General features: G+C 44.7%; 1 protein-coding gene across 2 annotated transcripts in view; it reads left to right on the top strand.

Moving 5' to 3' along the window:
- The window catches only part of Ptprg (protein tyrosine phosphatase, receptor type, G), a 683481-nt gene that overhangs the window by 121953 nt on the left and 536554 nt on the right, over positions 1–24974 (top strand).

Here is a 24974-nt window from a genome sequence, read left to right as displayed (position 1 = left end):
ATCACAGACACTGAGAAAAATTTAAACTGTCAATTCATTTCAGACATTATTAAAGCCACAGCAAGTGGGGCTGGAGGGATGGCTCAGTGGTTAGGGTCACTGGCTGCTCGTCCAAAGAACCTGGGATCAATCCCCAGCACCCACATGGCAGCTCACACATATCTGTAGTTGCAATTCCTTGGGATTCCACTCTTCACTCGGACATGCATGGAGGCAGAACACCAGTGCACATAAAAATAAACAAATAATAAATAAAATAGCATGTTCACATAAAAGGTATATTTTGAGAAATATTTTCCAAGCCAAGAATTATTAATCGGGAGTGTGGTTGTGCTTCTCCTTTTTAACCAGGCTCTAACATCCAGTTCAGCACACTGATGCGGTTTGCACTTGCTCTGTGCTGGCGTTAAAAGTCAGGCAGTCTTTGGAACCTGCCTCCCTGTGGCTCTGAAACAATCTTGCAGACTCCCTGGGCTTCTGTAGGGACCACCCTTTGCTAATCTCCACTCTCTAAATGTCATTAATGGAAATTAATTTGCCTGGGAAATGCCATCTATGTTAACCCCCTATTTTAGAGTTCCTTTGTCATTTCTTTCTGAGCATGCAGAGAGCGTGTAGTCAGGTGGTCGGAGCCTTGAAAGCCGGCTTGCTGTATTTTCTGAGACATCACCTTAAGCTGAAATTGGCTCTGGATGGGTCACAATAGCGTTTTCCTTACCATAGAGAAACAGCAGCCAGGAGATAGTCTGAATTCATTGTCGTCAGCCGGGAAAGAGAAGAAGGCTACCTCTGTACAGGAGAGTGCTGTTGAGGACAAAGACACTGGAAAGAATGATTTGCATCCAACTGGGGAGGCTGAAACTCTCCCAGAAAACTGGGTTAAACTTGAAAGGAGGCTGAGCCTCAGAGTGGCTGCTTTCCAGGTCACTTCAGATTTTTGAGAGCTGGGGGGTCTCATAGAGGGCTTTTAAGGGCCTTGAAGTTAGATGGTCGAAGAGGTTTGGAAGTCTGAAGTTTTGGGGGTGGGGCATGTTAATTTCTCTCACACTTGATCCTAACTTAGTGAGGAGAGGAGGGGCATCCCCATCCTTTTCCTCTCTCTCTCTGTCTCCCACCTCTCTGGATTTCCTTATGCTCCCTTGAGTTGACTCTCCAAACAAGAAGTCAGTCAGCTCACAGGTCCCCAAGGCCATGCTGCTAACCCTTTTCTCACAAAGAAGAGCAGTATCTTTTAAAGGCTGGGTCTGTTTTGTACTCGGAATACACGGGTGGAGGAGGGTGAAGTTGCAGATGGCTTGAGCACGTTCAGTGGTGAGATCTGCATAGGTGTGACTAGACCGAATAAATACTAAAGTCATTCAGCCCAGTGCTGGAGGCTTGAACCTAATTGCCTCTCTTTATATTTAGCTCAACTTTAAAGGAAATTTATAACTACATTGGGCTCAGTGAATTCCCTGGATGCCCTACCCTTATTACCCATTATAACATATTTCTGTTTAATTTACTACTTGGAGCCGTGATCCTTCAGTGCACTTGGAGGATGGGGAAGTGAATTTGAGTGTTTTTGGAGGTTCAACTCTGGCTGGGTAAAGGGAGAGAGTGACTTTTACCTTATTCTAGAATGTTCACGTGTTTGTGAATTTAGGAGACATACCCTGTCTTTTTTTCCCCTTACCCCCAGACTCATGCTCAGCTGCGTCGTTTTCCTTCTGCGTGTATGCCCCTCCCCCCACTTATGACATCTGTTACTCTTATGCTCCCCAGGAAATATATGCGAACCCGCCTAACCACTTTGATTAGAAACAAATGCTCATCCCTATCATTAAAGCTACAGCTGTAGGCTCTGCTTCCACACAGGGCAAACTGCTCTGCCTTGTATGGAATCCCAGCAATTAGCAAAGAAGTGCGAGTGGCTGAGTGAGACTGGGTTTCTGGAAACACAGGCAGGAGGGGATTTAGTAGTGGTGATACCCAGTCCCCCCTCACTTGCCCCTTTGTTCTGTTTACTGCTAGCTACATATTTCTTCCTGTGTGTTCCCTAGCGTTCTTCCATCACGCCATATGGGCCTTTTCTCTGGTGATTAATCAGGCTGCATGCTGGGCTCTCTGATTCACCAGGGACTGTGTTTCCTCATGGTCTTGTCGGAACATGCAGAAGAGCAGCATGACGCTTCTCACGTTTGCACCCGCTGCTAACAAGGCATCTGAAAACTGCTAGGCTGCATTTGAGGAGGGCCAGATCACATTGTCTTGGTGTTCTTGGGCCTCTAATTTTGCACTAAAATGATGATGGTAATAACGATGTGTTTTGTTTTGTTCCCCCCCTCCCCCAAAAAAGTGGGAGCAGTAAGGAGAGCAGAGCCCACATTCACTGGCCACTTCATACCTCTTACAATGGGTTAGTGAAAAGGAGTTGAGACCTGTTATTGAGATTTAGTATCATTGGAAGGATGGCAAAGGAAACTATAGCAGCTTGTGTACTTTCAAAAGCCCCCAACACCACAGAGTTACAAATCTAATTGGCTTTTATTTACAGTGTATGAACCCGGGCTGTCACCTTTGCTGTCCTACGGAACAGACAGCACTCCCACTGGGCAGGAACAAGAAAACAGAACAACAGTTTTCAAAAGCTGAGTGTTTCTTACCAGGTTACTTTGGAAGACCCTTCCTTGGTCAGGATTCAAGCACCGAGTTCTCTCTCATTGCTCCAACTCGGGCATGGTGGGTCGTTTAGATTTCAAGACTTTGGGTCCGAATGCTCCCTCAGTGGTTTCATTCATTGAGTGGCATTTAACACGATCAACCCCATTTTTGTTTGGTTCGTTCTGGCACTCAAAATCATGGCCTCACATTACTTTGGTTCACTAATGCTTTGGGGTATTGTGGTAAGACTTCATCTGCCCTTGGTCTGGAGAGATGGTTCAGTAGGTAAAGTGCCTGCTCCACAAGCACAAGGACCGGGTTTGGATGTTCAGAGTCCAGGGAGGGCTGAATATGGCAGTGTGTATCTGTAATTACCGTGGATCTAAGGTGAGGTGGAAGGAGGAGGCAGGGCAGTTCTGGAAGCCTACAGGCCAGTCAAGCTGATTAATTAGAGATCAACAAGTGACCCTGTCTCGGTCAAGGTGGAAGGTGAAGTATGACTTCGACATGAGTGTTCTAGTGTGTATTGGCTGCCTCTGACACACACCCCCTCAACATTCGCATGCACATATGCTTCCACACAAGTATTTTTCAAAGGACTTTTATCCCTTCTTAAACCATGCCATGCTTAATTTATTTACTCTAATGTGATGAAGGTCGGGACTGCGAATGCCTTCATTTTAGAAGAGAGTTATTAACAATAGACATGGGGAAACCAAATTGTTTCAAGTTGGTAGAAGCAGAAAGCATTCTTTTTTAAAAAATACGCTTGCACAATTTAGTTGTTTCCGTAATTATGATTGCTATTGAATTAAAATGCACACACCTTCTATTCTGTCTCTCTCTCTCTCTCTCTCTCTCTTTCTCTGTATAAAGTGCACAGATCTTTATTTTATAACTAGTTACCTTTGTGCAGGTGTAACTATTGTCACCCGAGTGACAGTCATCCAGAGTGACACAGGGGACATTCCCAGCATCCTAGCCGCAGTCACTGTTTCCACATACCTTACCAAGTGACCACTGACCAGGGATCATTGTGCCCAAAGAACACCAGTATAGATATATCTGTGCTGTATTTCCTCTTTGGTGTTTGGTGGTCCCTGCAAGCTCTACTGATGGAAGGGAAACAAACCAGGAGACGTAAGAAGGAACTTTGGTTCAGCATGACTTAGTTCACCCGACTGGTTCAACATTCTGGAATCTGACCCCAGGTAGTTTATTTTTGACATATTTAAACATAGTACAACTTGGAGAAAAGATTCCCTCTTGACAATTACCACAACAAAGCTTAAAACATGACAACACTGAAACACGTTTGCAAAGCACACGTCTTTTGCAAAGCCCCTGTGATCTCTTTTCTAAGAGTGAGTTCTTTTGAGTATGCGCAGGATAAGGGTCTAAGGAGGAATGGTTCGTAATAAACATAGTATTAAACTCCTTTTCGAAGTGCATGGAGCCGTCTTCGTAAGGATGGACTCTGTTAACCGAGAAACAGTGCTCAATGCTCAGAAGTCTGGGGCAACTGGGTAAAGCCTGGCTTGACAGAATAGCAATGATAACAAGCTATAAACAACACCCACCCCAGGCTTCTGGATGGAACAGGTGTAAATCCCTTCTGTTGGAGAGAAAAGTCTGCATGTTGAACATTTGTGGTTTCTCTAGTACTGTCTGTGAGCACGAAGACTTGGTTGGTGTCCTACAGGTGTTTTGCATCTTCTGCTCATACAATGTATGTTTAAGTCACTCACCAAGTAATGTGGGCTATGTGGATTTCAGTGCACACTGATAATGTCAGTGTATGGAAATTTACCAATTGCTTATTGCTAAGCCTGAGTCCTTCTAGCTTAGAGCTTCAAGGGTACGCTTGTCAAGAACATCCTGGCAGTGCCTGTTGGAGCCTGTCTGTAGGCAGCGCTTACCAAAGTAACAGAAAGATGGGTTCATGGTTCACACTTGAACCTGGACTCTTTGCTGGAACTCTGGTCGCTATTACTGGCAGTGACAGAATTTCATTTTCCTCTCATGTGGAGACTTTGTGACTTTATGTCAAAGTTCAGTGGGCTGGCCCTTTGAGGTGTTTCTTTGAAATCAGTCTTGCCCCTGTCACCTGGGTACTAGGCCATTAAACTTGCAATCATTTTCAGAACGATGCTTTTAGTATCACAAATCCTGGACTGTAGGAAATGTCCAATCAGTTTAGAGCTTACAAGGCTTTGGAGAGTTCTGGTTACAATGATAGAAATTTCTATGAGATGGATATTGAGAGAGATTTGTGCTTACTTCTGTTTTTTTGTTATATTATTATTATTATTATTATTATTATTATTATTATTATTATTATTTGTTTGATGTCCTTTAACAGTCTTGCTGTTAATGGCTTAGTCAATGGAGTTCAGAAGCCAGAGGTAGAACTTCTAAGACATCACAGTTTTGGGGGCAGGGATACCCTTTCTATGCCCTCTTTGTGCTGTTTTGTGTGAGTCTTTGTGAAGCCACTTAGTCTCTTCTGCTTATCTGGGCTGGGGTAGAATTGCACCAGGTCCTTCCCTTCCCTTGATAAGCTGAAGGGTGACTTAATTTAGGAATGTTTGTAAGAAATATATTTAATAGGTTTCTGTGAGTTTATTCATACACTTTGTTTAGGATTCCTTAGTTATTAAGAGATATTTGCAATTCTACTATTAAACAAAAGCTCACCTCTGTCCTTGGAAGGAAAAGCCTTTCCCTTCATCCAGTTGTTCCTATCATGGAAGAGACTGTGAGGCGAGGTAAACAGAGGTGAAGTGCTTGCCTGGGACACTGATGAGGTGTGAGGCCTGCTCACAGATATGACTTTATAGATCAGACAGAGCATCCGTGGTTCCTCTGTAAATCACAGCCTCTTTGAGCAGCCTTGTGTAGGGACTGTAGAGCTAATGAGACATATTCTAGCATATTTCAACTCTACTGTCTTCGAACATACTGTGAGGGGTTGGATTGGATTTGGTGATCAGTGGAGAGGAGAAACCAAAATTTGTCCCCTGGGAGGCCAGTTAATTAATCGGTGAAAATCGTGGGTTCTGAAGGTAGACAGTCAGGTTTGTCTCTCTAGTCTGCATGGTCTAATGTTAAAAAACTTTCTTTTTGGATCTGCCAATTTCTGAAAGGGAATATTGGAGAATGTTGTAGTATTACAGTCTGGGTTTCAGATTATTGATATGGAGGGCTGTCCTGGGCATTGGGTGATATTGAGGACATTGACTTCTACCCCATAGATTCCATCAACGTGACATGGAACTGTATCTCCATTGTGGTCAAATGTCCTCATTGGGCTGTGAGGCCCTTTGGTTTCATGTTAGATTATTTGATACTCTGTTCTGTTAAATTTATTGGTCAAATAGCCTTTTACCTTTAAGAAAAAAAAATTCTTGGGAGTAAGCCAGAGTTCTCTTTGATTGCTTAACAGAAACAAAGAATCCACAACACACAGGTAGCAATGTCAGTCTGTCCCCATTCTCTGTGCATTTGTACTCTTGGTATCTTTTTTTCAGTGAGGTAGGACGAATGCATGCTCAGCCCTGCTCGATGGATGGTGACTTCTGTATACCTTCTGCTCCTGGCCATTGCAGGCAACAGTCTTGTCACCTGCCCATTTTCAGTTCGGCCCCCTGGGTTCGTGCAAACAGGCTCTTGTTCTTGTGGTCCATTTTCACAGTAGGGTTGTTAAAGGCAGTTCTAGCCAGGCGGCCCTGCAGAGAGCGTGAGCATGAGCCTGATAGAAGTGTGGGCACAGGTGTCAGGCAGTGGGCGAGCTCAGTTGAGGTGATGAAGGCCTTGGAAGGAAGTTCGGCGGCTGAGCCCCAGGTATGGGCTTATCACCCATTAGTGGTTGCACACCCAGACTTAAGGAGTGGTGCTTGGCGCACCTAAGGCGTGAAGTTAAGTTAGTGAAGATGCCTGGGATGGGTGTGACGAATAGATGGAAATAACACTTCAGAAAAGGCGGGGGGGAAGTAGGGAGCCAAACTCTGGCGTCTGTCTGGGCTTTGATTGTTTTTTGCAAGGAGGTGGATGCTGGAAATGTGGGCTGGTAAACAGATTATTTTCTCTTTCTTTGTCAATAACACTATTTTCTTACCGATTTGGGCTTTGGATCTCATAGGGGAAGCTAAAGGACAACTGAATGGCTGCTGTGAAGTAGCTTCCCTATTCCTGTTTGTCCAGCGAGAATGTCTGTATGTTCTGATATAAGGTTACATGTAGCCCTAACTTAATCTAACTTGCTCTATAGTTGTGGGTGATCTTGAACTTTCATTTTTCTTTCTTTTCTGTCTCTCCTGCTGGAATTATCCAAGGACCTCTCTGTGTAGGCTTTGATAAGATTATTGGAAACCCAATGAAAGATGCCATTTGATTTCATTGTTATTATTTAAAGGATATTTTTGTCACGGACATTAAAGTGGATAGCTCAAATTGTGACTATGTGATAAAGTAGAGCCCTGTAAAAGGAAGGCACTAGACAGCATGCTGACTCATTTTCTGTTTTGTCTCTAGGGGCCCCTGTGGCCTTCTTCCTCTGCACCTGGTAGAGGTGCATCCTGGGAATCCCTGGTGATTTTATACATTGGCTGGGATAACAACTCTGGCCTGAGCGGGAGCCATGTCTTACCCCTCATACTTGAGGAGCTCTGGTTGATGCTACTCCTTCTCCTTCTCTTTCACTCTTCTCTCCATCGTTTGTCTTGGAACCTTTTTGCATGGCACAGCAGAGTGTAACAACACTCAGGTTCATGTCCATTTCCTCATGTCTTCTCCAGAGCATTCTTCTCCCCTATCACAGTGATATCCCCCATTTTCCCCAGTCCAAGCCCAGAGAAGGATGCCTGCAGATTGAGCATGGGACATGTGATTCTTGCCAGCATAGACAAAATGCAGTGCATGCAGCCTATTGACAGCCTGTCATGCCTTGGGCACTCAGAATGAGAACACTTCACTGTAGAATTGGGCTATCTGATCTTAAAAAAAAAAAAGCCGTTTAAAACCATAAGAGAATGTAAGATTCAGCCGGGAATTGTTTCAGTGATGTACCAGGTATGAGCTGCATCTTTAGTGTAAACCAAGGCTCTGACCTAATTTTCATACTACTCACTGGAAAATATATAATGACACAGTCTCTATAAAGCTCTTAGACAAGGGAGAGCCTAATATTGTGCTTTGCAGTATATGTACAAAACCCACATTACTTCCGTTTCTCTTTGTGATTTTTCCTTCTGTGCCAGCATATTAATATTTTATTTATTCAAATTAAAGAAGCAACAAATTGATATTGTTGTTTGAAAACTTCTCAAAATAACCTCCTTCCAAATACCAAGACTCTCTCAGAAGTAAGTGAATCTTGTATACCTGTAGTGCAGTTCCCCATGGAGGGTTAGCTCATTTCCAGGGAACACAATGTTGTATTCATATTGACTGGTATGTTTCTGTCTTAGGGTCTCTCTGAAATCTTTGTGAGTCATTCTTCAACTGGTGGTGACATCATTGTTAGTACACTCCATTCTGCAAGGTAATATTCCATAGTAACACAGTAGCCAATTGTTTCTAGTTATACACTGAAGCAATAAAACGTATACAATATATATGTATAGGCATATATCCTGTTTATACCTACATATATCCAAGATGATATGCTACTTTGTACTGTTGCCTCTGAACTATAAAGGCTATCTTTCTTAAATAGATTCCAGCCAACTAGTAATGTAAACACAAGAAAATTCAGCAGATACCAAGTGCTGGTACTTTTATTTTTAAAGCATACTTTTCATTTGTGCTCAACCCCCACCCCCCAAGATGTCATGCTACGTTGAACTGTTGCCTCTGAATTATAAAGGCTATCTTTCTTAAACAGATCCCAGCCAACTTAATGTAAATTTCAGAAAACATCCCTGTAGTAGATATATTGTCATCTTTAGATTCATTATGTATCAACTTAATATAGATCAATATATGATCAAGTTGTAATACGTCTACTGAAGTATAGTCAGTCTCCTATGCAAATGAAGGAAGCATGGTGGCTTAATGCCCTCCCTTTAAGTGGCTTGCCTCCAAGACTTGCTGTGGAGGCCATGGGACACTGGGTGCCATTCATACCCTGCTGGGTGCATCATTAGCTCACACTGCTTTGTCTCCATGTGGATCATTCCTAATGAGCTTGCATTCTGCTTATCTTCAATTGGCTGTGCATAGAATCTTCATTCTGAATGGGACCCAGTTGCAGAATGTTTTAGAAACAACCCCAAAAAAATTATCTAGTACAAATAATTCAACTCTCCCTCTTTCCCTCCTGCACCAAATGTATTGTAAAGTCCTAGGCTCCATATTAGTCCCTGGTGACAACAGTGTGACCGAGCATGTGTACCGTCTCGCTGTGGTGTATGTCAGCCCTGGCTTTGTGTGGTGAGTCTGTGCAGGGCTGACTCCTTACAGCTTTGCAGAATTTAATGTCTGTTGTGTTAGTGAGGCCACAGAGGTAGCTAGAAGAGAAGTTGGACCATGCCAACCCTGTGTCAGACTGGCTCAAAAATTTGTGAAGAGGCTTCAGTCAGTAAGGTCAGCCATCTGCTTTGTAGACACTCTCAGCGCTGAGGGGTGAGGCGTGCATGTTTATGTGTATTTTTATGGATGTCAGAGATTGCCAGCAGTGTCCTCCTCTATCTCTCTCTACCTTATTTCTTGACACAGGATCTCTTCACCAAACTCGAAGATCGTTGATTATGATTAAGGTAGATCACCTGGCCAACAAAGCTACAGAGAGGAGGGGAGGGGTATTTGCTCCGCTCCCCCCACCCCCACCCCCATTTGCCACCAAGACCCGCTTGAGATCTGAACTCAGGTGCTAGTCCTTGCCCTTGAGCAAGAACACTGTCCAGTGAGCCATTTCCACTGCCCAATGCTTTTTACATTTTTAAATAGTTGCGTTCCTTAAATAATCACACGCCTTGATTTTGTTTCTTGGCCAGTGAAGCCTACGGCGTTTTTTTCTTTCTAGTCTTTTACTCCAGCTTTTCCTGGGTTTGCTACTCCTTCGTTGCCTAATGCTGTATGGCAGTCTTTCCACCTACATGGCTAGTGAGCCAGGCATGGGCTCTCCAACTTCAGCATGGGTCTGGTCATCAGGCCCAGGGGACCTGGAGCCGATACAGATTCATAGCCCTTCTGAGGTCTCTGGTGGTACCTGAGAGCCAACATTTCCGACAGGTCCTCAGGTGTTGCTTCTGTTGCTGTCTGGGGACCTCACCAGGAGAAGCATTATGAGAGAGGCATGAGCCTAAGGTAAGGCCATTCCTAAGGAGTCCAGAGCTCCTCATTCCAGGCTGTCACTGAAGCAGCCCCTTCTTGTTGGCTCAGAGTCCCTTACTAAGCATAGCAAGGGAAGTTAGAATATGATGCCCACAGTGCAGTGTAAACAGGGTAGCTGGCACTGAGATGCTACAGTGCTCTCCTCCTACAGTGTTTCATAGCCATGTGGCTGAATATGCGTTTAAGCCTCTCTCTTACCGTGAGACCGGATCTCTGTGTCTCCATTGTAAAAGAAAGCAAGGCAAGGTTGAAGTCCCATGATTAGCATGTGGCCCTTCAGGTCTTTGGTCCTAAGAGAACTTTCCCTTTCTGTCATAGCATCCCATTAACATGTCCTGTTATCACTGTCCTGTGTGCTTATGCTAAGTGAATCCCATCTGTCTCTATAAAACTAGAGGCATTTTATTGGGGGAAAATGGCTTCTAGATATAGTGTTATTAATGCTTTTATATTTGTAGACAAACCATTTACTTCTGGTTTCACTGTCATCTGTGTTTGTTGTGATTTGAGTTATGTTAGGAGTTTAAATTGTGGGGGGAAAAAGATTCACATTGAACACATGCAAATATTTTGTCACAATTGTAGGTAAGATTACTTTCTAACAGAGAAAATACTAGAGAATTACATAGTCTCTAAACAGTCATGGTGCTTCTTTCCATAGCCAAAGTAGCGTCTTGGTTTCCTCTCCACTTATATATGAAGCAAAATGAGCAAAACTTAGAGGAAATCTGGTGTACAGGAGCAGCCTATGACATTACAGTCAGTGATGTATTGACCGTTGAGTGAGCCGTTTGTGTAAAATCAAGCTTTTTGGATACTAGGAACTAGATGATTGGTTGTTGGTAAAGTATGAGTTGGATCACATTTTAAAAATATAAGTTAGAAAAGAGATTCTCAGTCTGACATTGAACTTGCAGACCTCCTGTGTCAGCCTCACGGATGCTGGGCTTGTAGATGTGCAACATCGCACCAGACTCCAGCATCAAGACACTGCCTGGACTGCTCATCCTTCTCCTCTTTCTTCAGTCAGTTCTTGTCTCTTCTCTCTTGAAGTGTGGTGGTTTGGTTAAGAAATGCCCTCCACAAGCTCAGGTATGGAATACCTGCTTCCTAGCTGGTAACACCATTGGAGGAAGGGTGAAACCTTGCTGGAGGAAGCCTGTGGCTGGATGGGCTTTGAGAGTTGGTAGCCTCTCCCTGCTCCCTCTCTCTGCTTTGCGTATGCAGTTGAAGACATGATCCTGCCATGTTTGAGCTCTTGCAGGACTCCTGTGCTTCTGGTACCACGAGCTGCAATAGACTCTTCATTCTGTGCCTTGCCTGCTTGTTGTTATCACAGGAAAAGAGAAGTTACCAACGCATCTGGTGCCTTTCACATTCCTAGAATGCATGCCTTTGAGAGCCAAGTTTAAGTTTATATCAGACTTAAGGCAGATCCTTAGAGCCAAAAGTTGCTTTTCAGTCCCTGGGTGTGCAACACGACTTCCTGATAGAGGAGAACAGAGTGTGTGAAGGGCTCCATGGAGCCTGCCTGGGTTCAGTCATTCTGCTTTTTTTTTTTCTTAAATTTGGGTGTTGTGGATTTTTCTTCTAAAAGGGTAATGTCTGGATCTAAATGAACAGTCCGTTCAGAAGGGTTGTTACCCTCATCCCTGGATGTTACAGACAGTGTGTTCCAAGTTTTGGTTCATCGAGGATGGTCACCTTGTCTATTACCCGGCAATGAGGCATCCACGGCTCTATTAAATGGCCCGCAAAAGTTATGAACCCATTTCTACTTGTTATTAGACATTGTGCTAATTGCACGGATGATTTAAATGTTAAAAAGGCATTAAAGCATTTGTTGTAATAATTAAGAAAGGAATTGGTAGGTTACAAATGAATGATAATGTCTTATTTCTAAAATATAGTATTGCCTATTTTTGTCAAGTGCTATAGTTATGAGACATTAATATCCAAATGGGAAATTTGATCTCTAAGATCATTTCAAGGAAGTCCTCTCTGGTTTTTGAAGTGTGAGTCCTGGAGCTATTAACACACTTTGTGAGGCGTCAGCTCTGCCCATTTGTGCACTCCTCAGGGGAAAGCCACAGCCTCCCACCTTTTGTCCTGGATCAGAGTGTTAGCTGAACTTGGAGACTAGGCTAGAGGCTTTTTGCATTCTATCATTATTACTTTTATTATTAGTGAAAGGTCTGATAATTAATTAATGAATGAATTAATTTGTAAACAGAGACTTGTGGACTAAAGACCAGCTTTTAGCTTTTCTGCTACGTGTGATGTAAGTTCTGTCTCTCGGGCCGTATGGCCAGTGTTTCCAGAGGTTTCCTTAAGGAAAGAGAGACATAGCCTTTGTGTCCGTCTTGATCTTGCTGACTGGAATGTAGACATGGGGCTATATCTTAAGTTCATGAAGTTCGTGCTCTGTTTCAGAGCCACAAGATAGGGGCAGCTGTGTGTCCTGTGGTTATGCATTTTTTAAGGGCAAATATTTTTCTTAATTGTTTGGAAATTTTCATATAATTCATGCTGATCATATTTACTTACCAGCTCCTTCCAGCTCCTCTCCTGCCTACTCTACCCCCTCTCCTCCCACACCCACCCCTCCCCCACTTCCACCTCCCCTCCCCCACCCCTTCTACAACCTACCCACCCCCCCCCAATAAAAAAAAAGAAGAGGGAGAAAGGGAAGAAAAAAACAAATTCAACTTGTGTTGCCCATGTACTCACTGGAGTATGATCAAATGCTCAAAATGCCCAGTGGCTAGCCCCATAAGGAAAATCCTTCGTCACCCCGACCCTGCCTGAAGCTCTCAACTGTGAAGAGCTACAGGGCAGCATCTCTATCACAAATTTTACGCTTTCTCTTCAATGGCTGCTGGTGACAATTACTGCTCCCAGAAAGACTGTAAGAGTGATAGGCCACGTTTCTAGCCATGCTCCGCTCTCTGAGTTGTGTCCCTGGAGAACGGTTGTGCCTGTTGCTTCTGAGAGGGTCTCGTGCCCTTGCTCACCAGCTGTACATTGAGGGACCCCGATTGCCTCGAGGCCTACCCTTTGCTAATTAAATCAAGGATGCCAGGTCCTTGATACTGTGGTGTGCACTACCTGCTCTAGGCTTCACGGGGACGGAGAGAAGGAACAGGTGTTTTTTGGGAGCCTCTTAGGCCTTGGTGTTTGTTCCCTGGGATTGGTCAGGCCACTGTCCTTATCTTTGTGAGGGTTGGTTCGGGTTTCTGTGTTTGCAAGCAGTAAGCTCTGAGTGTGTGGAGTTTAAGCTAGATGAAGTTTGCAGATGGTTTTCAAGTGTTCGTGGAACACAGAGGTGAAAGAAAGAGTGTGTTGGTGTTGTAGAGCACCAGAAACTGGAGCTCAGCAGAGGGGCATAGATTTCCCATTCAGATGGGTGAGGTCTGCTCAACTGTGGCTCCCAGCACAGGGCAATGATCTCTCAAGAACATCTCTGTCCTCCAAGGCCTCCTTTATACGAAGCAGTGTTACCGAGGGCTTTGGGTCAGGCTACCCCCATGTGCTCACCTGGAGGAGGCCCTTGACCTCCAGTTCCTATGGGTGGTTCCCCTCAGAGACAACTGTTGAGGAGAGAACATAGTTTACCAGTCAAAGCTACTGATTGAGAGGAGGAATAGCCGCCAGTCAACCAAAAGGAGAGAAAGAAAAGAAGTTACTAATGATGATGGCACATGTCCACATCCCTGCCAGGAAGGGTTCTAGAGGGATGTAATGCTACCATGAATGGAGAGGGATGAGTGTGGGGGCAGTGCTCACAGGGCGGGGTGGGCTTTGGAATTGTCTGGTAGTTGCAACTCCCCTTTCCTCCTTAAAAATGGCTGTTTTCCTTCTAATCCTGGGAATCATGTGTCAGTTCCGAAGCTCTAACTTTACTGGAAACTTGAAGAAGACTTTGACTGCCTCCAGAGGGCTGTTTTTCAGGCCGTGTTAGAGTGTTTCTTTACAAATAATTTACCTGTGGAACCCAGTCTCTTTGCACAAGGGTGAATTTGTGTGTGTATCAAGGACGGCTATAACCTGGAAGGGAGATTGGCTTCTTATACAAAGTGGAAGAAAAGATTATCTACCCTGTTACAAATGGTCTATTTCCAAAAATGGCATTTTGGATTCTTCTTCTTCTCGTATTGAGTTCATAGGTTGTATTTAAACAAACTATCTCAGTCTTATGAGGAACGTAGCTTGTTTAAGAGCTGTGCTTAAACATGTGCTTAGGAACTGAGGCTGGAGAGCGGAGTGCCCACGAGCCCCAGTAGCTTAGAATGAACATGTGCTTTCTCTGTCTTAGAAAGTTTCCTGTTTTTGAGAAAGCTCCAGCAGCATCGGTTCTAGAAACTATTTTGACGACTGGCTTCTTTGTTTTAGGTTTTACGCTCTTACCGAAAATCATCTTGATGATGTTGCTGTTTTAAAAAAAAAAAAACCTAGATTTTCTTCTGTTAATTTTTAAAATAATGTTTTTGAGACAAAAATCTTACTATGTATACCAGGCCAACTTCGAACTCAGCAACCTTGTAGCCTCAACCACCAGAGTAGCTGGAACAGTAGATGTGCATTGTGAGTGCTGAGAGAGAAAGGTGGGGGCATCTATGTGTTAGTGTTTGTGGACCCCGAGAGTCCCCTCTGTCACTCTCCACTTGAGCAAGTGCTTGAGTCAGGGTCTCTTGGTGAACTCAGCACACTGATCTGGTTTGTTTGGCCAGCCAGCTTACTATGTTAGGTACCTTCTAACTGCTGGAACTGAAACACGGCTCTTATGGGGTTTGGGGGGTCTGAACTTTGGCCCTCACACCTGTATACTAAGCACTGACCATTATGCCATCTCCTCAGTCCTACAGATTCTTCTTAATGCATTCTGATAAACTTATCCTATATTGAAAAAGATCTTGTGAGTAGAAAATGAATATTTCTCCTTTTAACATATCAATCACCACAATTAATAGCCTAGCTTCCCAAGATGACCTCCTAAGAATGATCCTGAGAAAGCTATAGGTTCAAATTCAGCCTCAGTTTCTCCTAGATGCATTGCATGTTCACACTATTGTAAAGGAAAACAAAATGATAAGTGGAACCACCATAGGCCGGGGACCATATGTAAAATGTTTCCCATTCATTGTAATCACACATTCACTGTAAACTCTTAATCCCCAAACCCGCTGTCACCAGTTTGTCCATTCCTTTGTGATTAATGTCTTACCGAGAGGGAAGAATAGTGAGATTGATAGTAGCAGTTATAGTTTCTGATAGGCAATGCACAGACTGCACGCAGCCTGATGAAGCATCACTGTAAAGTCCCCAGTCTACAAGTGTGCTAACTGACTAGTAAGGTTCAAGTTCTCAGGACCAAGACCAGCCTTTGCCTCGAGAGTGAGGTCACGGTAAGTGAGAAATAACTCCTTTTCTTCTCACATAGTAATATTGAAGGTATAGTAACCTTTTACTTGAAGGGGGCTGCCAGGCATTAACGGGAAAAGATGGGTTGTGTCAGCTGTGGTCGTAGGTTGATCGTCCCTTGGATGCAGTGTGGACAGCATGCGCAGAACGGCTCAGATTACAGGTTAGGTTAGAGGCATCTATGAAATTAGTTAAATCCATTCAAATGCTTTATGATTTAAAGCCTTCACATTCAGAAATTCTTCTTGGCTCAAGCGCTGCAGATAGAACGCAGTGCTGAGTTGGGGTTAGAAAGTAGTAAGTTCCTTTCGACTCAAACCGCAATACTCCAAGCTCCATTCCCTTCCTGCTGGCAAGTTGCACTCAGGTTAGATCGGTGACATCACTTCGTTCCAAAATTGCTTCCGAATTCGTAGCTACTGTACACTTCGGCCTGCTGTAATGGGATGTAGAAACAGACTGGAAAATGCCAGTTGGGTTTACACCGTGTGAGAAGACACGGGTCCTCATTTAGTGCCTTTCTGGGGGCTCTGGGGGTTTATTCAAGTAGATTAGAGGTGGCGAGTGGCAAGTCTGTTATTTAGTTTTAAAATCCAGGACTGTTTTATACTGCCGCTTGCTGAGCGGGGAGAAAGCAGGGTGGAGAGTGGAGGTTTGGTCTGTGTCTCTGTTGCTAGGAAATAAAATGAGGAATTCAGAGTGTCTGGAGAAGTTCCCTGTATTCAGGATTTTGTAGTGAGGGACACCGTGGCTTTTCTTAGGAGATGTGAGCCCAGGGTCCTGGGAAAGGCATTGCCATGGCACAGGGACCACCAGGACACGTTGCTCAGTGGAGCTGGGTCGTATTCCACTGGTCGTGTGTGGCTGTGTGTATGATTGGCTGGCCACCCACCTCGCCTTGGTCTGACCCTCTTTGTAACAGAAGGCTGACATACAGTGCCACTGACTCCAAGTGGATTTTAAATCTGCTTCTTAAGCTGAAAGAGGATAAATAATCAGAATAGTATCCAGTGGCTCCATAAATTGTCCTTGATGATCCATCTCCGATGAAGACCTTAGGCATCATCTGGCTTGATAAAATCAATAGAAACCCCAAAGCCTGCCTGATTGTTGCAAAGTTTCCTACTCCTGTTTTTCCAAAAAAAAAAAAAATGTCACAGACAGGAAGAACTCCATGTGTAAAGGCACCATATTCTATTACCTGCTACAAACCATGATTATTTACCTATTTATTTTTATTTATTTTTACATTGGGGAAAATGGCAATTGAGTATGAAATTTTCAGGACTTTGCTTGAAAATAGAATTGAATGAAGTTCTGGAGGTTAACGCTTTTACAAGAATAAAAGAACTGAAATGTTTATCAGGCATCTATAAAATTTGTGTGACCCTTGACTGGGAGTGGTGGGGTGGCTGGAATGACCTTTCTCTTCTTCCTTTCTGTCCTTTGTAGAGCCTTTGGGTGTTCCTTGCCTCCTGTCATGCTCTACACCACCCCTGTGGTAGGCCTCTGATCTCTTCCGTGCCTCTGCGTCTTATGACTTTCTCTAGGATGCACTCTTGGTAGCCTCCAGCCTCTTCCAGGTCTCCAGTTCTCCTGGCTTCTGTCATGGCCTATCTGTGCTAGGTCCCCAGCATCTTCTGGGTCTCTGTGTTTCCTGATTCCTTGTGCTGCACCTGTGATGGTCCCCTGGCCTCCTCCATGCCTCTGTATCTCCCAGCTTCCTTCAGGGTGCATTGGGGATGGTCTCTTGAGCAGCAGGTATGCTGTGGCAGAGAGTGGGAAGAGGAGAAAGGCAGAGTAAAGCTATGCGTCTCTCAGTGTTTCCCGTTTCGGCTTGTTGGCCTTCCCGTTTTGACTTCATGATAGGCACGTGTTAATTGTGTAAGCTAAGAGAGTGGCCTCTGACTTAGCTTCTACCTGTAGGGACTGGACAGGCACGGCTAACACTTGCACTCAATGTTTGACTGTCACTTTTATGGGCCTTTTTTGACTGAGTCAGGACTAATAGGCTGTTTTACTCAGTCTAACTAACGTCCAGGGTGGGGGTGGGGTGAGGCGTGCTGCTTTCCTAGCGCAGTGTTTACACTTAGCTAGCACAGTGTTGCTACCCCGGGGATATTTGGCAATGCTTGGAAATAAAGGATGGCTATCTCTAGGGGTAGGTTTTATGGATTGTTCATAGTGTCTAGTGAGTGGGCAGAGGCCAGCAATTTCTCTCAACATACGGCTTGAATGACCCTCGTTGGAGGACTGCTCTGCTTCAAGGAGTGCCGAGGGTGGAAATCCTCAGAACCTTCTGTCTGGCAGGCCTCCACAGGAACAAGGCTGGTGGTACCTGCATTTCTTGCTGGCTTACCTGTCCTAGGGAAAAAAAAATAGTTTCCTGAAACTGTTTCAGTTTTTCTTTGAGTTTACACTGTACACTCGGTGTTAATGCAAAGCCAACGTCGTCACCATCTAAAAGGGCACAAGTTACAAGTTAGTGGAATCCACGTAGAGCCCGAATGCCTCCATTCTGGGTATACTAGCATTTTACTGGCTAGTGCAAGGCAGTAGAGTCTTTTGAAGGTGCTGGGACTCTATTGAGGATTGGTGGTTGCCTGGGTCTCTCATTTAGTATCATGAACTTGATGTTATTTTTCTCGTCTCCTTTGCAAAAACCTCTGTGTTGACTGGGTCTTGTTCTGGCTGTCACTTCCTCTGAAAAGTGAACATACTGTAGGGGACAGCTTGCTGTGTGAGCACAGTCTGAACACATGTCTGCCACCAGCACTCAGATCAGGAACCAAACCACCATCAGCCCCTTGGAGGGGTGGAGGGGGCGTCTCTCATAGACCCCTGAACACCTCAGGTAGCTGGTCTCTATTTAAGGTCAATCCTAGTCTTTGTCAAATGCAGTTAGAGACGTAGGAAGTATTATCCACTTGCAAGGCACCAGCTATTATAACTCACCCAATTAGGTTTGTCACTCGTTTCTGCTGCGTTGTCCTTGGTTATTTAAATATTTTACCTGTGATCTCCTCTGGCGAACCTCCTTTGCTCATAATTTTAATTTATTGTCTGTTCTGTTTGCTAGACACTTAATCAGACACCTCTCTGGCGAGAGTCTTGCAGGATTATTTGACTTCTTGCCTTTCAGTACATTGTGAATTTAACCAAGCATAATGCACTTGTGCCCCGTTTTACCCTACCATCCGGTTTCTTTTTTAACAGAGAGCTGGGGCCATTTGAGAGTTGCTTATCGTTCACATGGCTGCCAACATTAGAATCACAGTGTTGTTGCAGTGTAGTCTGTTACGAGTAATAGACCGTCATCCAATATGATGATATTGTTAACTGCTGGAGATCCCATCATGAATTCCAGGATACGGTGCCTTTACCAGTGTTAGGATGTCTAGAAAAGTTATGCCATTTGACCCATCTCTTTGTCTCTGTTGGGCTTCTATCCTAGAAGTTGGCACAAGAGTGTTGAGAGGAACAGAAATGCAAAACAAATGAACGAATGAACAAGCAAGCACCCAACAACTCCAACAGTTAACTGTGGAGCTTGAAGGTGTTCGGGTGATATTGCATAATTATTAACCTCAAGAGGAGGAAAATGTTGAAGGGCCTGTTTTGTATTGCGTTTCATGGTACCAGGTAATGCTTAGCAAAATAGCTTCTCCTAGAAGCTGCAGACAGAGACTCGTGACTAAGGCCATCATGAGCAAACTCTGTGCATCACTTTGCACATGCCCAGTGGCAAGTAAGAAAGGTGAACGTTGGAGCAATGAGAGAACAAAGGAGTCAGGGGGATGCTGGCAATCCAGAGGCCAGACACTGCCAGAGAAGCAGGGTGCAGCCTGTTTTCACTGTCCTGCTCTGTGACCCATGCGTTGGATTTGAGCACAAGATGGTTCTTGATGGGGCAGAGAGCACCACCATGAAATCTTGAATGTAGAGCTACTGAAAGCCAGGCCAATGAAGTTAAGGAGCATCCCTTGAAGCTTGTCTTGGTCTGTTTTGTGCTGTAATTCTAGGCTAGAACAGACCGGGAGAAGTTTAACACATAAGGAAACTGAGTTAAGTATAAATCTGGAGAATGCAGGGCAGGGGCAGGGCATAGTATCTGCTGGCAGGAAGTAGCCTTTTGCTGGGTTGACTCAGGTTGGAAAGGCAAAGAAAAGAGAGTGGGTCTGGAACACACACAAAACAGCAGGGAGCAAAGGGTGGTGGTGATCTTCCGAAATGTATTTATTTTTGTTTATTCATTTGCATTTTCACCTGTATTTTAATGTGTCACATGTGTACCCAGTGCACGTGGAACAAGTGAGCTGTGTAGAAGGGGCATCAGATTCCCTGAACTAGAGTTAAAGATGGTTGTGCACCACCTCAATTCCCAGTGGGGTCTGATCCATCGCTCTAGCCCCAGTTTGTTTTATAAAACTACTTCTATACTAACTAACTGGTCACCAAGGCAGGGTGTCGTGTTAGTTTGTTCAGTAATCCTCTCCCAACATGTTTGGATTGGACACTAGCTTCCAGTACGTTAACTCTGAGGGGCATGTTCAAGTTGCCAAAGACATACTGCCCAGTGGAGGAAGGACAATCCCGAAACAGAGAGGATTCTGGTCTGGAAGAGGAAGCATGTAAAATGTTGGTCAGGAAACTAGTAGAAAGATGGGTATCCATTGAATTTGCTAATGGGGCTTTCGAGGGCTGGGGTTGGATGACCTCACAGCCTTGACTAAATTGCCATCACGGCATAAACCCTGGAATCCTAGCATTCTCGAACCGGAGGACGGAGGACCAGAAGTTCAAGTTCATCTTTTCTACCTACTGAATTCCAAGGCAGCCAGGCAGGGTATACTAGATCCGATCTGAAAAGAATTGGGTGCTGTAGGTCAGTCTATGCCTGAGTCTCTCCTGCTAGATCGACATTCTATTCAATCTTCAGTTTTGCTTTCCTTTTGTTTCATACTGCGAAGTGAAATTTTTGTTTTGGTAGGCAGTCAATAGCTGACGTTTCGGCGGTGTTTGCTTACGTTGATTGAACAGTAAATAGACTGCTGTTTCTCTTTTCCTAAGACTGGAAAAGCTGGCACAGGGCTGCTCATTATGTAGCTATTTAATCATGAACGAGCATTTCCCATTCTTATAACTGTGTGAAGGTGCTGGGCTATCATAGTGAGGATGTGAGGGCAGTGCTTTACTGTGAGTGGTTTGCAAGGGCATATCCCCAAAAGATGCTCCAACATATAACAAAGACACGTGCTCCACTATGTTTATAGCAGCCTCATTTATAATAGCCAGAAGCTGGAAAGAACCCAGATGTCCTTCTACAGAGGAATGGATACAGAAAATGTGGTACATCTATACAATGGAGTACTACTCAGCTATTAAAAATAATGACTTCATGAAGTTCATAGACAAATGGATGGAACTAGAAAATATCATCCTGAGTGAGGTAACCCAATCACAAAAGAACACACATGGTATGCATTCACTGATAAGCGGATATTAGCCCCAAATTCGGAATATCCAAGATATAATTCACAGAGCACATGAGGCTCAAGAAGAAGGAAGACCAAAGTGTGGATGCTTCAATCCTTCTTAGAAAGGGGGAAAATACTCACAGGAGGAAATACGAAGACAAAGAGTAGAGCAGAGACTGAAGGCAAGGCCATCCAGAGACTGCCCAACCTGGGGATCCATCCCATATACAGTCACCAAACTCACACAATATTGTAGATGCCAAGAAGTGCATTCTGACAGGAATCTGATAGAGCTATCTTCTGAGAGGCTCTGCCAGAGCCTGACAAATACAGAGGCAGATGCTTGCCAATGGAGGAGCTAGGTAAGGGACTAAAGGAGTTTTAAGGGGTTTGCAGACCCACAGGAAGAGAAACATCAACCAACCAGACCCCTCAGAGCTCCAAGGGACTAAACTACCATCCAAAGAGTACACATGGAGCAACCAATGGCTCCAGCTGCATATGAAGCAGAGGATGGGTCCAGTATCAATGGGAGGAGAAGCGGTTGGTCCTGTGAAGGCTTGCTGCTCCAGTGTAGGGGAATGGCAGGGTCGGGAGGTGGGAGGGAGTAGGAGGGAGGCCAGAGGAAGTGGATGGGAGGGTGGGAGTACCCTCATCGAGGCAGAGGGAGGGGGGATGGGATAGGGGGTTTCTGGAGGGGAAACCGGGAAAGGGGATAACATTTGAAATGTATATAAAAATATGAATATAAAAGAAGAGAAAAGAAAAAAAAACTAGGAAAAAGAAACAAAGACTTAAGGTCTGAGGAATAGACCGGCGGGTGGGTGAAGATTCTTAATATCAGGCCTTTGCTTTTGTTGCCCACTCACAACTCTGCTTGACAGTGAACCTTGGTTCACTATCAGGACTCCCACCCTGCTTTTTTCTGAGTTAGCTGTTGTAGAGGTTACATAATTACCTCTTATTCCATACCATGTTTGAAGGCCTGGCAATGTGTGGTAACACACAGCTGATTCCTTCCCAGTATTTTATCAGAGCATCTACAGAAAATGATGTTTTTACAAAGGTGGTGGATTTTCTACCTTTCTTTTTCTCCTGTCACAACATCATCAATTTCATGAGCTGATTATCTGTGGAAATACCTTGGCCGGAAGTGGCTGAGGTTTGAGCTCTCCTACCCTCCTCATGCTCTCTCTGCCTTTGGCTTTTATGTGAGATAGAAGCGTGTCAGCTCCGGTGGGATGAGTGATGGGCAAACCCCCACGATTTCCCTGTCTTACATTTTCACCTTTGTGCTTATGATATCCCGGTTGCCATATGGAATTCATAGTAAGAGTTGGGGAGAGAGCAAAAGTGGAGCTGGGGAGAGGATGGCTCTGTAGTTAAGAGCCTGGTAGAGCCTCTGTAGATAATCATTGCACCCACATCTGTGGACTCAAAACGACCTGTAACTCAGCTCCAGGAAATTCTATGCCTATTCTGGCTTCAAGGGGTCCGCACACATGTGGCGTATATCCTCACACATGCAGTCACATAAAATAAAGGGAAAGAAAGCAAAATTAGTGATTACTGGAGCTTCTGGTAGAAGGCATATCTTTAGTTTTAGACACTCTCGCATTCATCACAAACTAAATATTTTGTAAGTGGAAGATGCGTGTAGCTCACTGGACTTCTAGCTTGGTTATATACCGTAGAGCATCATTTCCCCCTGGTGATCACCCAGGCAACTGTGGAGTGTGTTTCCCGCCCCTGCCCGGTATTGTGTGTCTTGCTCAGTGCTTTAGGAGCTTCTGGTAGAAGGCATATCTTTAGTTTTAGACACTCTCGCATTCATCACAAACTAAATATTTTGTAAGTGGAAGATGCGTGTAGCTCACTGGACTTCTAGCTTGGTTATATACCGTAGAGAATCATTTCCCCCTGGTGATCACCCAGGCAACTGTGGAGTGTGTTTCCCGCCCCTGCCCGGTATTGTGTGTCTTGCTCAGTGCTTTACTAACTTAAAACGGGCAGTTTCCAGTGTGAGTTCTACTGAACACACACTGTTTTGTGTCACTGTGAAGGTGGTAAATGTAGGTCAGGGCTGTCTAGTATCTATAGATACACATGTGTTTTACATATACCTGTAGTTAAATTATTTAGGAATAGTTAGATCTGTAGGGAAATGAAGTGGTTATGCAGAAGACTCACATTCCACATTACCTGCTTAGGGCTTGAGTTTGAAACTTCTGTGTTCCTAGACCCCTGTGGCCTCAGAGTGGCTCTTTCCACACAGCCCAATCCCAAGGCTGTGCCTGTAGGTGGGGTGGGTGTACCCGTCTTGGGAGGGTGTGTTCAGTGTAATGGGTGCCCCCTGACCTTTTTCTTGCTGGGAAAAGCTCTGCGACTATGTCTGCTTTAGGCCTTCCGGAACCTCAATTCTCAACCCTCTTTCGACTAAATGTTTGGTCATGTGTCTACAATTCCTGGGCTGACTGGCACATGTATGAGTGTTAGGTTTTTAAAGAGAATGCAAAACTCTTCCGCAGAGATGGCTTTCTATTCACACTACCGTTCCATTCATGATCATGACCCGTCGTCGGCAGCTTGGCCCCAACCCTTGCCACCAGCTCCTTGTTTTGTTCTCTCTATTCCGAGGGGTGTGCGATGTTTTGTGTTTGTCCAGGGCACAGGTTTATGAAGCTGAGGATGACTTTACCTCTCAAGTGTCTGGATTCCAGATGTGCGCCACCCTCCCAACCCCAACCCCATTCTTGTTTCTGTCACTCCCTGCCCGCCCACTGTTGATCTTGAGAGTTATATGCGATGGTAGTCTTGTGATTTTTATTTTTTTCATATGATCACTTCCTATTTCTTCTGCACGAGCACCCTTCTCTCAGCGTATGCACACTTGTGGTGAGTCTTGCCCTTTTTTCTCTTCTGTTCATGCTCCTGTTCATTCACATTGAAAACAAACACCAAAACCAGCTGCACCGTGGTGGCCCACACCTTTAATTCCAGCATTTGGGAGGCAGAGGCAGGTGGATGGATCTCTGAATTTAAGACCAGCCAAGGCTACACAGAACAACCGTGTCTGAAAAACAAACAACAACAAACACAAAAAGTCACCCCCAATCTCCTGGCCCAGAGGATTTTCTCCTCTATTGTTCTATAAACGGTTCGTAGCCCACCTCTAAGTCTTCAGTGCAGTTTTGAATTTCCTTTCTGTGTGAGATGTGAGGCTTCCGTACGATTTCCCTTCCTCGTTTTAATCGTTAGATGCGCAGTTGGTCCAGCACCATTTATGGGGAAGTGTCTCCTTGCTCCCTTGAATGGCTTTCGTGCCATTGTGAAAAACCGCACAATCAAGTGGCCAAACTGTGTGGCTCTTTGTGGGCTGCGTGGCCTGTTCCTTCGGTCTGCGCGCTCACACCGTGCAGTCTGCATTACCTTAGCTATGGAACAGCTTAGAGCAATTTCCTTCTTCCTTCTCTTTGATGGTGTCTCCTTTGAAGACTTGCTTCCCTAACCCCGCCTCCTTCTGTTTTATTTTTACCTGTGGAGACCGCTGTGTTCCTTGAAAATGACCTCACTGCTCTCCGAGAAGCCCTGTCTTTCAAGTGCCTGGCTTCCTGAAGGCCATTTCCAAAGGGCTGGAAATGTCTGCTTATCAACTCGTTGGCTTTTTTCTTTGTCTGGAATCCAGTGCTGAGCTGGATGGGGAGGCTCTTCGGAGGAGTCAGTGCTTTGATCCTTGAGTTTGCATGGCTCCGGGGGGACCAGCACTGTGGGTTACTCACTCTAGATAACAATTAAGGCTCCATGGCTCAGGGTGCTAGTTGTGGGGGGTGGGGACCATTTGTGACCCCCTGAAGTAGGGGGACATATCTTCCCATTTCTCCTGTAACTTCTCTAGTGTCCTCACACTCTGTGATGCTGTTGCCATAACTGTGCCTGGCTTGACACTTCAGGAGCCATTCAAGTCTCATTAATGTGGTTTATTTATGTGTAGCAGCCCTTTGTCTTCTCTGTGTATTGTTTACCAGATTCTTGTCAGGGCAAGGTCTTTTGAATTTTAGCCCACTGGATTTTTCTCACTCACCATGGATAGAGATGTGT

The sequence above is a fragment of the Rattus norvegicus genome, chromosome 15 (genome assembly GCF_021556685.1).
Source record: "Rattus norvegicus strain SHRSP/BbbUtx chromosome 15, alternate assembly SHRSP_T2T, whole genome shotgun sequence".
NCBI classification, from domain to species: Eukaryota; Metazoa; Chordata; class Mammalia; order Rodentia; family Muridae; genus Rattus; species Rattus norvegicus.
Note: the sequence above shows the minus strand (reverse complement) of the source record. Positions and strands in the feature narration are given on the sequence as shown.